Here is a 15,014-nt window from a genome sequence, read left to right as displayed (position 1 = left end):
CATTTCTTCCCTGCCCAGCTGTCTGCCCAGTAGGGCAAGAGGTGTGGGCCCCACGAATGGAAAAGCTGCTGCAGGTAGAGTCTGGGTTTATGGATTAATTCCATGTGTGATGCTGAGTGACAGCCTTCCCCAGCCAGGAGTGGGGTGTTGGCTGAGGGGATCAGTTAACACCAACTGCAGATCAACTTTCTAGCTTGTGGCCCAAATCTGAATCTTACAGCTCAGTTCTGGCAAGGTGATGAGCAGCTTTGGCTTGGGCAGGAGTTAAGAGCACTTGGCATTTTGCAGAAAAAAAGAACTTAATGCAAACCAGTTAGTGGAGTATGAGCCCAGCAATTTTTCTCCTTTAAAAAAACAAAAAAAAACCAAAAACCCTCCAAAAAAAAGGAAAAAAACCAAAAGAAATTTGGAAAGGGGATAGAAATAGAAGGGTAAAGTTCAGAGTGGTTTCAGATTCCCACAATAACAACGAAGCCCAGCTCTTTCCCAAACACTTGCACATTTCCTTAGAAACAGGTGACAGACATCTGCAAGGCTGAGTTCAGTGCTGGAACAGCCCAGCCTCCCTTCCTTGGTTGTGGGTGTTCTGCTCTTACAAGAGTGAGAGAGATTCAGCTTAAATATTTCCAGACAATGCTGCAATTTATTTTAAGTGTAATAGGGGTCATTCTGCACTGAAAGAATATAATAATTTTTCTGTGTGAAAACAAGAAGACATGTAGGGAAGCAGTAGATAGCAAGACTTCCACCCACCCAAGTCACAGTTAAACAGCTTTCTCATGTCCCCACATCTTGGGTATCACGCTCAGACCAGTGATCCCAGCACCAAATAACACAGGACCCTGTCCTTGTGCTATTCCATATTCCCATGGGGAAAAGCTTTGCCTGATCCTGAACAAACTGTGGGTCTCATCAGCTGTGTTAGGAAAGAAAAGTGTGAAGAACAAAGGGGATCAAAATGATCAACACCAATATAAATACAAATATAAATATAAATTCCCTGCCCTGCTGAGGCTCAGGTCAAACAACCACCCTGAGCAGCTTCCCAGTTTTCTTCTGGGCACCCCAAATGACCCTGCAGTCTGGTGGGATAACACTTGTCATCCTGATTTCCTCCCTCTCAGTGGGCTGATCAGGGATGGCAAGAAGAGCAGGGATAGAGGGATATAAACCTCTCATCATCACCATCCCCCAAAGAGTGAAAATACAAGAGAGGGGAAGCATCAGCTGTCCTCAGAGACACCTTTCTTCCACCTGTGGAGAAAAGAGGGAGGATCACCCATTAGTCACTTCATCTCTCTGTTTCTGTGTTTTCCCAGTGTAAAACATGACCAATACCTCCTTTGCAATGTACAGAGCAAGACACTGTGTTTAGGGGGTGATGTCACTGTAGAGAACAGCTACAAGGCCTTTGAAGCACTTTCTATCCACCCCAAACTCTAGATTTGAAATTTTATCTTAGATCTTGACCAACTCCAGAGAAAATAAAATCCATTTCAGATCAAGTGGGTGAAAAGCCAAGCCCCAATCACAATACCTGCCTGCCAGTGAAAAAGCTTTTCTTTCTATGAATCTGATACACATTCAATTGTTTCTAGTGTTTTATTCAGGAAATGTTTCCTTTGGAAAGTATCATTACTTAGAGAGAAAAATAAAAATACCATAGATGGTTTTAAGCTCTACATCTGTGGAAATCTCATTAGGTAGTTTTAGATGTACTGGCATCTGGAAAAAATCATCCCTCTAAACAGAAAAATATGTCATAAATGTCATAATGGGGTGTTGGAGAAGCACATGAAATTAGTTTGGTTCTTCAACTCAGCATCTCTGGCCGGAATCATTAAAAGGAAAATACTTGTATAAAGCATTAAAAAGTTTTTGTCAGAGTTTGGCTGCATGGACCAACCTGGAGTCTGAAGAGCACCAAATACCTGATTTAAAGATGTAAAACTCTGGAGAGCTACAAGAGGTTGGAGTCAACCCAAACATTCACAGAAGGTGAGTGCAAGTCCAGAGAACCCCACAGCCTGGAAGCTCTTCCAATCGCAGGCAGGAGCTTTGCTCTCAGCCATGAACTGTTCTGGGTCTCTGAGGGACATTGCTGCTCTCTCCTCACTCACTGGGTGTTTGCATCACTGAAGATTCTAGGCCAGCATCTTCAGAGAAGCCCTGCTTAGCAGCCAGGCGTGGAAGGATCTCAGTCTCCCTTGGGAAGTGGGAAACACTCCTGAGTTGGTGGATTTGGACTGTGTTTAGCCCCTCAGGGACCTTCTCTGCTGGGCAGCACAGTGTCCTGCCCAGTGCTCTCTGCACAGAGCAGGCAGGGCTGCACAGGACACAAACGAGGAGCACACAGAGCTCTGAGTGTCCCTGAGCTCAGGGGCAGAGCAGGAGGGCTGTGGACATCCCATTCATCTCCAGCTCCTGGGAGAGCTGCTCATCTCCTGCACTGCTTTCAGGCTCTGTCTCAGCCTGGCACAGTCACTAATCTGGGTGGGAATGAGCACAAGGCTCCTCCAGACACCACATGCCCAGCACCAGCCACCCCTGAATCCCTGGCAGCTCAGTGGGGTGTTCCTCAGTGCCCTCTAAAGGCTCCTCTCCCTGGGCTGACTCACAGACACGCTGAGCAAATGCCCTTGGAGCATCCTGAACCTGCCCTAACCAACTCCAGTGGTTTGTAGAGCCACAGGTAATTTTGCAGGGATGGCCACAGCAACCAAAAGCTGTTTGCTGATGGGAGCTGCTTCACTTCTGGCTGGTGCTGATTGCAGCTTTGTAATTGCAGACTATCTCATCAAAATTAATGTGGGTGTTGAACACCCAGCCCTCCAGGCCTTCACAAGGTGCACACCAAGAAGGTAGAAAGCAAGAAGAGACACAATTTCCTTGGGCAGTCTGTAAAACACAAGCCATGATCAGAACCAGTCATTAAAAATGCTGTGGCAATCTCCTCACCAGAACATTCGATCCATTGTCCCAAATCTAATCATTACACTCTGCCCCCTGCCCATTTAGCATCCTTCTAGTGTTTCAATTGGGGATGGTATTGCAGTGCATTTCCTGACCTGAATAGTTTAACGGATCATAATTGTCTCATGGCTACTTCATGCTCCCGCAGTCGGTTTGTTGTATCCATCTGTTTTCTTTTTCTTCCATGCAAACTGTAAGGTCTTTGGGGCCAATGGCTGCCACTGAGCCCTGTGTTAATACAGCACCGAGCACAGGGGGGCTGATTTTTAGGTTCAGCAGCAGAACAACCCATAATTAATAAATGGTGGCTCGTCTGTTGCGAGCAGAAAAGCGGCGCAGCAATCTGTCGGGGTACAGAGGAGGAGGGGGTGACCTCTCCCATCAGGCCCATGGCCCTGGGGATTCTCCTGATCATCCTCATTTTCTTTGGAAAAGTTATGGTGCCGATCAGTTTTTTGTGCATTCAGTTTCACTCCAGCCCAGGAACAGATGGTGGCACAAAAGAGGAGTGACTTAAAATCACTTTGTCCTGTTCTCCCCCTCCACCTGCTCCTAATCACAAGCCATCCATACATTTAAATACCAAACAAGAGGAAGGAAAGAGCTTGTGTGCAACAGAAATACCAAACAATGTTTGCATTAGAAAAAAAACAACTTAGACATGCCTTTCAGCCCCTAGCAGCAGTCCCCATGGAAAATAATGTTAAAATAAACAAAAAGCAACAATTCCTCTCTGACTGATGATTTTATAATATGGTTGGTGCCGCTAAATGCATCCAGCCGTCCCTCCCACACTCCTGCTCTCCACTCAGGGCTGTCCCCTCTTTTAAGGGTGTCTCTTCACCCACTGACATGTGCACATGAATTCTGTTTCTTAATGATCTTTAAGCATTATTAAGAACAAAAGAAATCCTAATAATGATATAAGCCTATTAAAGGATGACAATGATAAATCATTAATAAGGATGCAGAATGGGCAGAAATGTGCATTTAGCACTGCATGTAGAAAGAAGCAGGATGATGTATTTTTATTGAATGAGGATGATGAAGTATCCCCCAGTCTATTAGCAACCAAACAAGATGTTAAACAACACTTATCAGTAATTTCTCTCAAAATTCACACCTAGAAAACTTGAAGCCAAAAGTCCTGCAAGACCTGGGCAAGGTGCTCTCAGACTTTGCAGAATTATTTTGGAATACAGCTTGGAAACAATTGTCTTTCCAAAGACTGGTGCATGACTGATTTGTGTCTCACCTCAGCTTGGCTCTAGCTTGTGCAGCTCTGCCATGCACTCCAGGGCAGGGATAGAAACAGGCTGGAAGATCCTCGTGTCACTACATAGAAGAAAAAAAAAAAAAAAAAAAAAGAGTTTTTCAGCAGGTACTGAAATCAGTTGTGGACACAGAGGCTACATCTGCACTGCAAGGGTGTCACACACATTAGCTCTGTGCTCTCCTCTGTGCCCTGCCCATGCCCCAGACCCTCAGGAGAGGCTTCACACATCCACACAACGATCACACAGGATTGTTGGGATGCCTGAAACGAGAAACTGCCACGCTGTTGCATTTGTGCTATTCGATGGAAAATTGCCTTAATCAGGGACACTTTGATTCCTAAGCTGGGATGTGAGGAGCTGTAAATCAGTGTAGTCCCCCTGCTTCCAGCAGACTTACAGGATTTGTGTCAATGCTGGAATTTGCCACTTCGTTACAGCAACAGCCTACCCTGAACGAGGCCCCATGGCCAGCGAGCAGAGGCAGCAATTTTCTCCTCACCGTGGTAAATAGCAAACTCACAGACATTATTCTAATCAGCTCTAAGTGCACAGGAAGGCTCTGTGCAGATAGGTGTGTATTAACAAGGAGCACACTCATATCACTCTGCTAAGTATTTTTGGGTGGCCGGTCAAGCATAGCTGCCTTTCAAACTGCCTCGGAAGGAGAAATATTAATAAACTCCCTGCAGCACGCAGATTTGATTGAATTTCTCATGGATCACAGCCCGCCTGCAGCAGGGTGGCATACCTGTCAAGCTAAGACATTGTTCCATAATTGTTCCTGATGCATTGTGTGCTAATTACCATTGCTGAAAATAATCTCCAAAGATTATGGCAGGCATCATAAATAACAAGCCAGCGGTTCGACACTGCATTATGACAAGGCCTCAATCGCTCTTATCTTCTACTGGAGTGCAGCCTATGCATTAGCTTTACTAATGAATCTTTTTCATTTGTACAAGTGATGTTTCCATTTGACAATGACATGAACATAAAGTGGAGGTTAATTTACTCTATTCCGAGAGGTTCATTATTTAACCTGACGTTGAGGACAAAACAATGTAGCCTAATAGATGGCAAATAGAAATTAGTTGTGATGAATTTTGCCATTTAACACTCTCAGCGGCGGCACACAGAGCGAGAGGATGAGTTTGTTTCGGCGGCAAAACCGCTTTATTTCCACAGTTCTGGGGGAAAAAAAAAAACCCAACCAAAAAAAGATTCTCCCAGAATCCCTGCACCTTGTAAAACACGATGGATTTACACAGACATAAAAACTGCTGGTAACTAATGGCCCAACGTTGTCATTGTGTCAATTTTTATCAGATTAGTTGGCATTAACACTGTATCACCGATTGCCTTACAAGCCAAGCTGCTGTGAATTGGATTGGATTCAGGTAGCTATTAGAATTGCCAATTTAAACACTCGGGGCTTATCTCAGCTTTAAGCCATTGACAAAAAGGTTTGGTCACTTCCCAGACATCTTCTGACATGTGTGCTCAGCATCCGGTGGCTGCCTGCACTCATCCCTCCAGGCCTTCAAATGTATCTATTCAACATTAATTTAACATCATCCAATGTGGTTTGAATCAAGCAAATATTTCCCTTGTTTATTGCACACGCTCATTGTGCTGTTTCGAGGAGGTTTATTAATAGTTTGCAATAAATTTGCTAAACAATTTGCAATAAATTATGCAGTCATATTTATAGCAGTGACACATTTTAGAGGACAAAAGTTGACCTTTCCCATGCCTCAAAGAGAGAAGGGGCAGGGTGTATCCATTACAACCCAGCCTTTCCTAGGCTCATATCCTGGTTCCTTCAGCTCACACAGAAGATAAAATGTATCTGCTCAAAAGCTCATTGGATTTATTTACAAACAAAGGGACATACTCTGTGGGACCCTGTGAGCTGCTGGGATGGGTTCTGATGGGCCACAGGAACTGAAACCTGCAGGGTCTCTTCAGAGGTGTTTGCAGGACAAGGAACCCTTTGGGCTTGGGCTTTGCTTGTTTTGTTTAGTTTTGGAAGGGTTTTTCTGTTTGGGTTTTGTTGTTTTTCTTCATTCATAGCTTGACAAAAAGCAACATCTTGAGAGGAAACGCTCCAATTTCAACAGCACTGCGTTTTCCAACAACAACAGAAATGTTCCATTAATTACTTCCAAAGCGCATCTAATATTCAGTCAGTGAGATGTGGTGATGAGTCTGGGGGTTTCTCCAGCTCTCCCCTGACCCCATCTCACCCCCTGCTCTCAGTTTTTACCTGACTCCCCATCACAGACACCTCCAGTCTTCACTTCTGGGCCACCAAGGAAAGGGAAGGGACACACACGAGTGGAAAGTGCAGCCTCTCATTGCCACCTCTGGAGGTGGCTCACACCAAACCTCCCTCTGCCCTCAGAGGTTTGTATCCCTCTGTCCTGGGGCCATTCTCCTCCTCCTTCCCCACTCACACACAGCTGGGAATACGGAGAGGAAAGAAGGAAACACTCCTCCTTGTTTTTCCCTATTTTTCCAAACATCAGGGCAGCTCAGGTTAAGTCTGTCCTGACAGAGCATCACGGGATCCTCAGCGACCACATGTGGTCAGGAAGCAGTTTTCACCCAGAAATGACAAGTGCCTCTCTTTTCCCTGTCAGGAGGGACCATTTCCTTGGGGGTGACTCAGAATGGGGAGGCCACCACCCCAAAAGCAGAGCCTGTCGAGGGTGCCAGTGGGATAATGATCTCATTCCTGAAGAGAGGCAGCACAGTGGTGAGAAAGAAAGAGCATCATTCTAGGAACAACCTGGGCAGCAGTTTGGCTATGCCTCGTTTTTATAGCATATTATTACAGCATTACATTCATAGTCTAGGGTCAGCTGCCATTTCCTGGGGTTTATAACTTGCCTGTTTTAATTAACATCAGGCTCAAAGTTGGTAGGGAGGTGGGGTCAGCCCAGATGTTAATGTTATTCCAAAAGTGCCTTATATCAGTGGTGTTATTCAAAATATATTAAAGAGGGAACATCTAGAGATGTGCCATTTCCAGGGTTGTATTTTAGATAAATTAAAAAGACCAGCTTCATTTTGGAAGAAGGCAATTTGGGACAGACCTTGTGTCTCTAGTTTGTTCTAGAAGGGTTTGTTCTCTGCTATCTATGGGGAGCTCCTCTGGACAGGATCAGCCAGGAAGGGGGAACAAGCACCAGGTGTCCATCCAGGCTGGTCTGAGGTCTGCAGGGCTGATACTAGCTCAGATGCAGTGGTTTATGAACTCAGCAGCACACTTTCACTCACCAGGAGAAATGGTTTCTCAGTGTTACGTGCCCAAGGAGCTCTGCCCCACAAAAGCCAAGCCCTCCTCTGGGTTTTCCACTGTCCCCTGCCCTCATTACCCAGTGTGGTGAAGAGCTGGCTGTTCAGACAGGCAATAATGCTTTAAAAAGTTGCCCTAAAGATGTGTTCTCCACTTGCCAGGATGTTTTTGCTGGTACTGAGGGTGCTGCAGCAGTGTCACTGACACGTGGGCAGTGTTTGCTCACAGACCCAGGGCTCTTGGCTGCCTGTGTGCAGGCTGGGCAGGGATCTCAGCTGAACACACAAAGCTCTGTGCTCGTGGCACCAGCATTTCCAGTGGGGGCGCCAGGACTTGGTACCACCCTCTTAGAGACCCCTCTTATTATTCAAGTGGTTGCTGTTGAAAGAAGAAGATGTCTTCACTATTGTGGCTGTAGGTGGCTGTGGGCAGTGCTGAAACTCTTTCTCTCAAGTTAGAATCTGCAGGGATTCTACCTTAGCTCTGAATACCAGCACTGTTGTGCACATCAACAGTTTCCTGTTGGTTTAACCCAGATTTCTGAGTTCCCCAAGTCCGTGTTCCATTCTAAAGCTTCACCTGAGTCAGGGTGATTTGTAATCTCTCTGTTTCTCCATGCACTGGTCTATGAACTCAAAAGCTCTTGTAGCTTCATGAACAATTTCAGCCTTCTCACTAGAAATGTCACTCCCCAGATCAGCACATCTGCTTAACCAGCCCCCAGCCCAGGATTGACCTCACTTGCTCATCTGTGAGGATCCATCTCTGGGACAGAACCTGGTGCTCTCCTCATGTTACAGACACAGAGCTGAGTGTGAAGGGGGTACAGCACTTGCCTGAGGTGATGCTGGGAATCTTTGGCAGAAGTGGAAACTGAACACAAGACTGATAATTTCTTGGGCTCTGAACAATTGGCCACCCTTCCCCAAATTTTAAGCTCTTCCTAAGGACTGATACCTTCTGCTTTTGGCTGTGGAGGGGGCGTGGAGGAAGCAGCTCACAAAATAGCCCTGGCTTGCATGCTGCCTGTCACAGCTAACAAGAAAGAGAATCAGATGTTAGCCTGTGGGGACTATTCCCAAAGGGCATAGAAATTATAACTACGAGAAGGAAATCTATTTCCAGCTGGCTTAAAATTATTCTGCAAAGGGTTATCTCTCTGTGAGGACAAAAAGTTAGAAATCCATACATCAGAGAGGACTAAAAAGCACCAGTTAGTTACATGATGCTTTGAGCTGAGGACTGGGCTGCCCCATCCCCAGCCTCCTTCCTTCTCTGCATAAATTAAGAGAGAAGTGTCATATCATCAGTCTTGCTACATTTGAATGCCCAGGACTACATGTTTAGGGACTTTGTTAGCACAATAGCTTTTTCCTTTGTGCTAAAGCTACCAGAAGTGCCCCAGGCAAAAAGTGACATTTCTCCAATGCTAACAGAGAAAAATGCTAACAAGCTAATTTTGCCTGTTTTGCTTTAATTTTGATTAGGGACCCACTGGCTACAGGTAAAATCTCGGTGTGATCGAGCTGCAAGTGTGCTGTTTGCTTTGCCTTCACTCATTAGTGAACAGCAGGAGCAAATGCAGTGGGTAAGTTGATTACAGCTCTTGGCTCCTTTCACAGGCAAGTGGTGAATTCCTGAGGACCACATTCCACCTAGGTGTTATATCCCCTGGTGTCCCACACTGCAGTCACACACCCTGAAATCATGGCCAGAGCATCCCACTGGTCTGGGGCCGAGGGGTGTGATTGTTTTGTTTGGGTTTGGGGCTTGTTTCTCACGCAGAAACTTGATAACTTCACCAACTCTTTCCTGGATGCCTTTTTACTGTGTTTACCTCCAGAAACAGCAACATTTGATCATGTGTTGAGAAGCTGCATGTTGCCTTGTAAACCCAGAAATTATTTTCAGGTGTATTTTTTTTCTCTCACAAAATTAAGAGGCCTCTGTAGCAAATACCCAGGTATAAGGTATTTATGGAGTCCTCCTCATTCTGTTTCTTGGAAACACAAAAGCCCCTTCTGCCTGCTCACATTGGTGGGATTGAACCAGTGATTTGAAAAGGAATTGAATGTCTGTAGCACAGCACATCAGACAGATGAGGGCACGTTTAGCAAAGGAGGACAGGGACATCAGTGAGCCTGCTCCCACCACCTGCAGGCATTGCTGAATGTGTCAGTGCTAGCAACATCTTCCTGTATTTTCCTTCAGTGCATTTTCCAAAGGGCCACAGCTCCCTTTCAGAGGGAGAATGTGGAAGGGCAGTGGATGTTTCTGTAAGCCAGAAGTAAAGGTGGGGACAAGGAGCATTGGTAGCATATGTATTATAAAACTGTCTGAAAAAGGAATGGAGCTTGATATTTGCTGTTCCTGGAGGTGAAAATATTGCAAGTGGAAGGAAGAAATCTAAACACATGGAAACATCTGCTGTAAAGAGACACTGGAGAAATAGCTTTGTATTAATGTGGGAGGTGCATCAGCCCCCACTGCAGCACCCCTGCACACAAAATGACACCAGAGTCCCTGTGGCCATCCCTTCCCTTGGGACTCATGGCATAACTCTGTGGAACACTTGGATGTCAGGAGAAAAGTTATCCCTTCAGCAAAAGCTAACTGGCAGTGCAAGCAGAGAGAAGCCTGGATGGGCTTTTAGTCCAAAACTGGCCCCACCAAGCTGTGCCTTTGTCTTCCCACTCAAATCTCTTCCATCCTTTTCCTTCCATCTTATTCCTTCCTCATCTTCACTCTCAGGATCCAAAATGCACCACAAGCCTGCACCCCATAAGAGGAGAGAACTGTGGGTTTTCTGAGCCCAAAAAAGATTTGACTTTTTTTGTTTAATGTCAGGGGTTATTTTCTAGCTGGCAAAATTTATAAGCTGTTCCCAAGATCCGGGGATGCAGATTCAATAAAAGCAGACAAAAGATTTGAGGTTATGTTCTTCAGAGGGGAGCCTCTTTTGTTTGGTTGGTTTGTTTTTACTCAAAGGGCATTTTTAATTTGTTCCTCAGTTAGCTGTTTCCAAATATATTTGTCTTTGCCATCTTCCTCTTTCCCTGCCTCTCTGGTTCTGATTTTCACAGCCATTAGTAAACACATCACAAGTGGGATCTCCTCTCTAGGATTTATGTTTGGAGTTAAAAATTAATTTCTTCCCAGAAAAGAGGATGAAGGGAAAATATTCAAGACATGGAGAAAAAGATAATAAAAATAATAAGTAAGGGAAAATCACAAAGATATTTGATGAGACTGAAGAGTATCCTTAATTTATTGGGAAACCCCAATGCCATAGACTGGCTTGGAGTCATAGTGTTCAAAAACATGTTGTTCTCAATTTATTATTTAAAATATAGAGAGGATAAAAAAATTAAAACCCATATTAGTCTGACTATTAAAACTATATTCCAGCATGACACAAAAATTGCATATGAATGAAATTGTTGATGTTTGCCAGAAGCAATGGTTGCTCACACAAACTGCTGGGACATCCTGTAATTGTCTGGTGAAATTCAACCCCAAATTGCCAGAGCTCTGTGCAGACAGGCTGGCATGTGTTTAAATTTGCCTTCCAGCAGATTAGTTTGCATTAGCATTTCCCAGGCACACATGAACATTAACTTACATGGCTCAAGGACGTTTAAATAGTTAAAAATTCAGGTAAACCAGCTCAGGTGCTGTGTGTGACAAGGGCTGGAGGCTGGATCAGGGGGCACTGCTCCCCATCACACCCAAGCTCCTTCTCTTCCCCCTCTTGTAGGTATGGCAGCTGGAACATCTGCATGATCACATCCTGGTGAAGCCATTCATTAAGTAAATGCACTTTAGTTTATTTATTTATTCATTATTTAGTGTATTTATCCAGTAAAATAGCCTTTACTAAGTTAGTTCACCTTGGCAAAACCAGCTCTAAGGATCCCCCATACAAAAAGCTGAATACTGCACAGGGAAACAGCCAAATCTGGAGATCAGGGGATGGCAACGTGCTCAGCCAGCAAAACTGCAGCCAGGAGAAACTGTGTGACCACAGCTTTCTGCCCTGGGGCAGGAAGGGCTTGTCCTTGCCCAAACTCCTGACTTTCCTTGCCCAAACTCTTGATTTCCATCAATATAAGTGAACACTGAAAAGCTGTAAACTTTCCATCCAGTCATTCTCAATTTATTGCATCAGGAGGGAATAAACATCATACATTTTCTACATTAGATCTACCCTGAGCTGAGCAGGATTTATTTTATTTAGACCACACATTGTGTGGTGTATTTATAAAGCAGAGTACTCTGAAACAGAGTTCTGCTGGGGGAGGTCTCAGCTGAGCCATATACTGAACACACTTTGGCGAGCTGGTGAACGTCAACAAAATCTGGAAGTGGCACAAGAAGCTGGTCAAGAGGATGGAAGATGGGGTAGGAAAGGTGGGGCAGAGTGGGCTCTGGAAGTGCTGCTGAGCTCTGAGCTGTGCTGGGGATTGTAGAACAGCATCTTCCCAGCATCCCCCTCCACGCCATGAGTCACTCCTGAGGCTCCACGCTGAGTTATCGCCATTTAGAGTGGCATTTCCTTTCAGACTGCACAAAGCAAAGGAGCCATATTAGTAAATTTATTGAGTATTTCATTAGATCAATATGGAGTATGATTTAGGAGCCTCTGCCCAGGCTCTTTAAATCTATTTAATCAAACCAATTAATAAAAAAAATCTAGAAAGTTGAAACATATCCTGTAAGGTGCATCGTAAATATACTCCCTTACTTAGGCTTTTGATCTCAGCCAGGTAATTAACGGCTTTGGTTAAGTTCAAGTCATTCCCTCATGGCTGCTCATGGTCATAAAGCCCTGGGGCTATGCATAGCTCATGGATTTATTATGTTTTTTTCCAGTTGCAAAAGCTTTTCTAGCTCTGTTTCCTTTTTTGCTCCCCTCCTTTAATTCCAGCAATGCAGACTTCTGTAGCTCCCCATCCCAGTTACAACTGCAGTGCTTTGTGCAACAACAAGATGGAAAGCAGGGCCCTTTTGTCTTCATCCAGATTTTGGGAGACCTTAAATACAACTGAAGCCTGGACATCCCAACAGTTTTGTTTAATCCTCCTCAGTGAGGCATGAGCTTCACTTCAGGAGAGAAGAGAAAATCCAGCAGGACAAGGACCTTCTTCTCCCTTCCACATCCAAAAGCAACGAGGTGGGAATATATTTCTCTGTGGAGTAAAGAGGCTCAATTCTTCAGCTAGAAATCTCTCAGCTGTTTAGACAAGAATGGAGGAAGCTGGAGGGAGACAAAAATTGTGTCCATCACAGCAGGGATGCATAATAAGCTGAAGAGAGAGAGGAGATTGTGAACACATTTCTTCCCAGAGTCTTTAAAGTCAAGATAGCAGCTTTATCTTGCTTTACAATCAAGGAAATCCGGGCTCTGGGGGAGAGAGACAAGGCACAGATGAATGGGTTTCCTCTAAGCACATGTAATATATATCAGAGTCTGAAGAACATTGGTCATAACTCTTGGATGGTGCCCCAGAACAAAATAAATATCAAGGAGTGCTGGGCTCACCTCAGGGGTTACTTGGAACAGGAGAGCTGAGCCTGGATTCACTGCAGAGTTCCTCTCTTCTTTTTGCTCACAGTAAGCATCTGGTCTTACCTGAACAGTTGTGGAGGTGGGGAAAAAAAAACAAAAAACAAACACTGACCCACTTTTTAAACACAGCTCCTTAGGAGAACAACATATCTTTCCTAATGAATGTCTGCTTAACTCCCCACAAGAAATATCCTGATGTGTTCCAGGTGATGAGAAATCCTTCATAAAATGCCAAAGGTCCTCTTTCTACTGGGGATCAGGTTTGTCTGGTAAAATAGTCTAAGAGTAGTATGGAGCACTGTGGGAGAAGTTTACATTTTCTCAGCGTGCTTAATTCCAACCAGGAGTGGTGTGACAGGAATAAAACTGCTGTGCAGCAGGGAGAGGGAGATGTCCACTGGTGACCCAGCTCTGCCAGAAGCTTCAGGGTGAGCCAGTCTGACCTTTGACTACATAAGTAGGAGTCCACAGATGGACCAAAGCCTTAACATGAACCCTAAACAAGGGTACAGATCATAGCTTTGTTCTAGTTTGGGCTTTCCTCTGCATGAGCATCAGTGTGGTAGTGAAAGGAGCAGAGAGGACCATGCCTTCTGAGAACATTTACAATACAAAGATCCAATCACAAATCCTTTGAAGATAGAAAAAAGTCCTTCCATCAACTCCAGCTGACCTTGAATCCAGCCCTGAGCTCACACCTGAGTGATTCACTGGTGAGGGATTTTTGGCTACAGCAAAGATGAAAGAAGATGCTGCTCTCAGAGTAGCTTGGGGTCCATGCTCATCACACCCTTCTATTTTGTTTTCAAGAAGCCATGGGCCAGACAGAGTTCATTTACCTTAATATCTACTCAGCCCTCCTAGAATCAGAGCAAAGGCATTATCAAATATTGCAGACGGTTTCTGAAGTGGCCAGGCCCCAGAGTGGGGCTCTTCCCTGCTAATCCCCTCTGCTGTCCCAGGGTTTGGGGTGCCTGTGGTCACTGGAGGAGCTGCCACCAGTGAGGTCCTGTTCTCACTCAAACCATGTTCAGCTACTGGGGGGGGGAGGTAAAGGGACTTCTGAAAGCAGGAAAACAAATCCATAGCTAGTAAATTATATATAGCTCTTATCCCACAATTAGTTTGTAATTCTGAAGGACTGCAGACAGTCAGACTCCTGTGTAATAATCCCCAAGATCAGATTCACATTGAATTGAAGGACTTTGAAGAAAGATAGGCAACAGAAATTAGGCCAGGATCTATACCAGTTTACACTAGTAAGGCTCTGTCCCTAGAAGGGGTTTTAGCAAAAATGTGAGGCCTTTTCTTCAGTTAGTTTTTTATTTGCATAAATTCTCTTCCCCTTTGGATCTTTTCTCTGTCTTAAACCCAGATTATTCTTCATTACTACTTCAGTGTTGGCCATAGTGGAGTTACTCCTAATTTACACCATTGAAAGACACTGTTAGGAAACAGATATCACTGTGGGAGAAAAAATACATATTTCTAGTCTGGATAATTAAAAATAGACATTGAAAACAATGTGTGTTTTATATATCACATCATATATATAGGTATATATAACATAGCAAAATAGGTGGTAGTTGAATTTATCCATTCATCATAAATATTGATTACTTGCGTAGTAAGTGATAAATCAAAATGCAGTAATCACTAAATCAAAGATTTATATGAGTAAAGAGCAGCAAAGCAATTAATCAGTTCCCTGTACAGTCAATGATTAATTAAGTTCCAGTCTGAAAGTACAGAGGCTGGTTTACAATTAAGACTATTACAGATAGGTTTTATATATTTTTTTCTTAAACATCCTGTTCTTGAAAAGGAGATAAGTTGACCCCAAACAAACAATGCTCTGAGAAGGATCAGATGATGCAGTTGTGTGTTTACATTC

This window comes from Catharus ustulatus, chromosome 15 (assembly GCF_009819885.2).
Source record: "Catharus ustulatus isolate bCatUst1 chromosome 15, bCatUst1.pri.v2, whole genome shotgun sequence".
NCBI classification, from domain to species: Eukaryota; Metazoa; Chordata; class Aves; order Passeriformes; family Turdidae; genus Catharus; species Catharus ustulatus.
The sequence above is the reverse complement of the archived record's forward strand: the minus strand, read 5'-3'. Positions refer to the sequence as shown.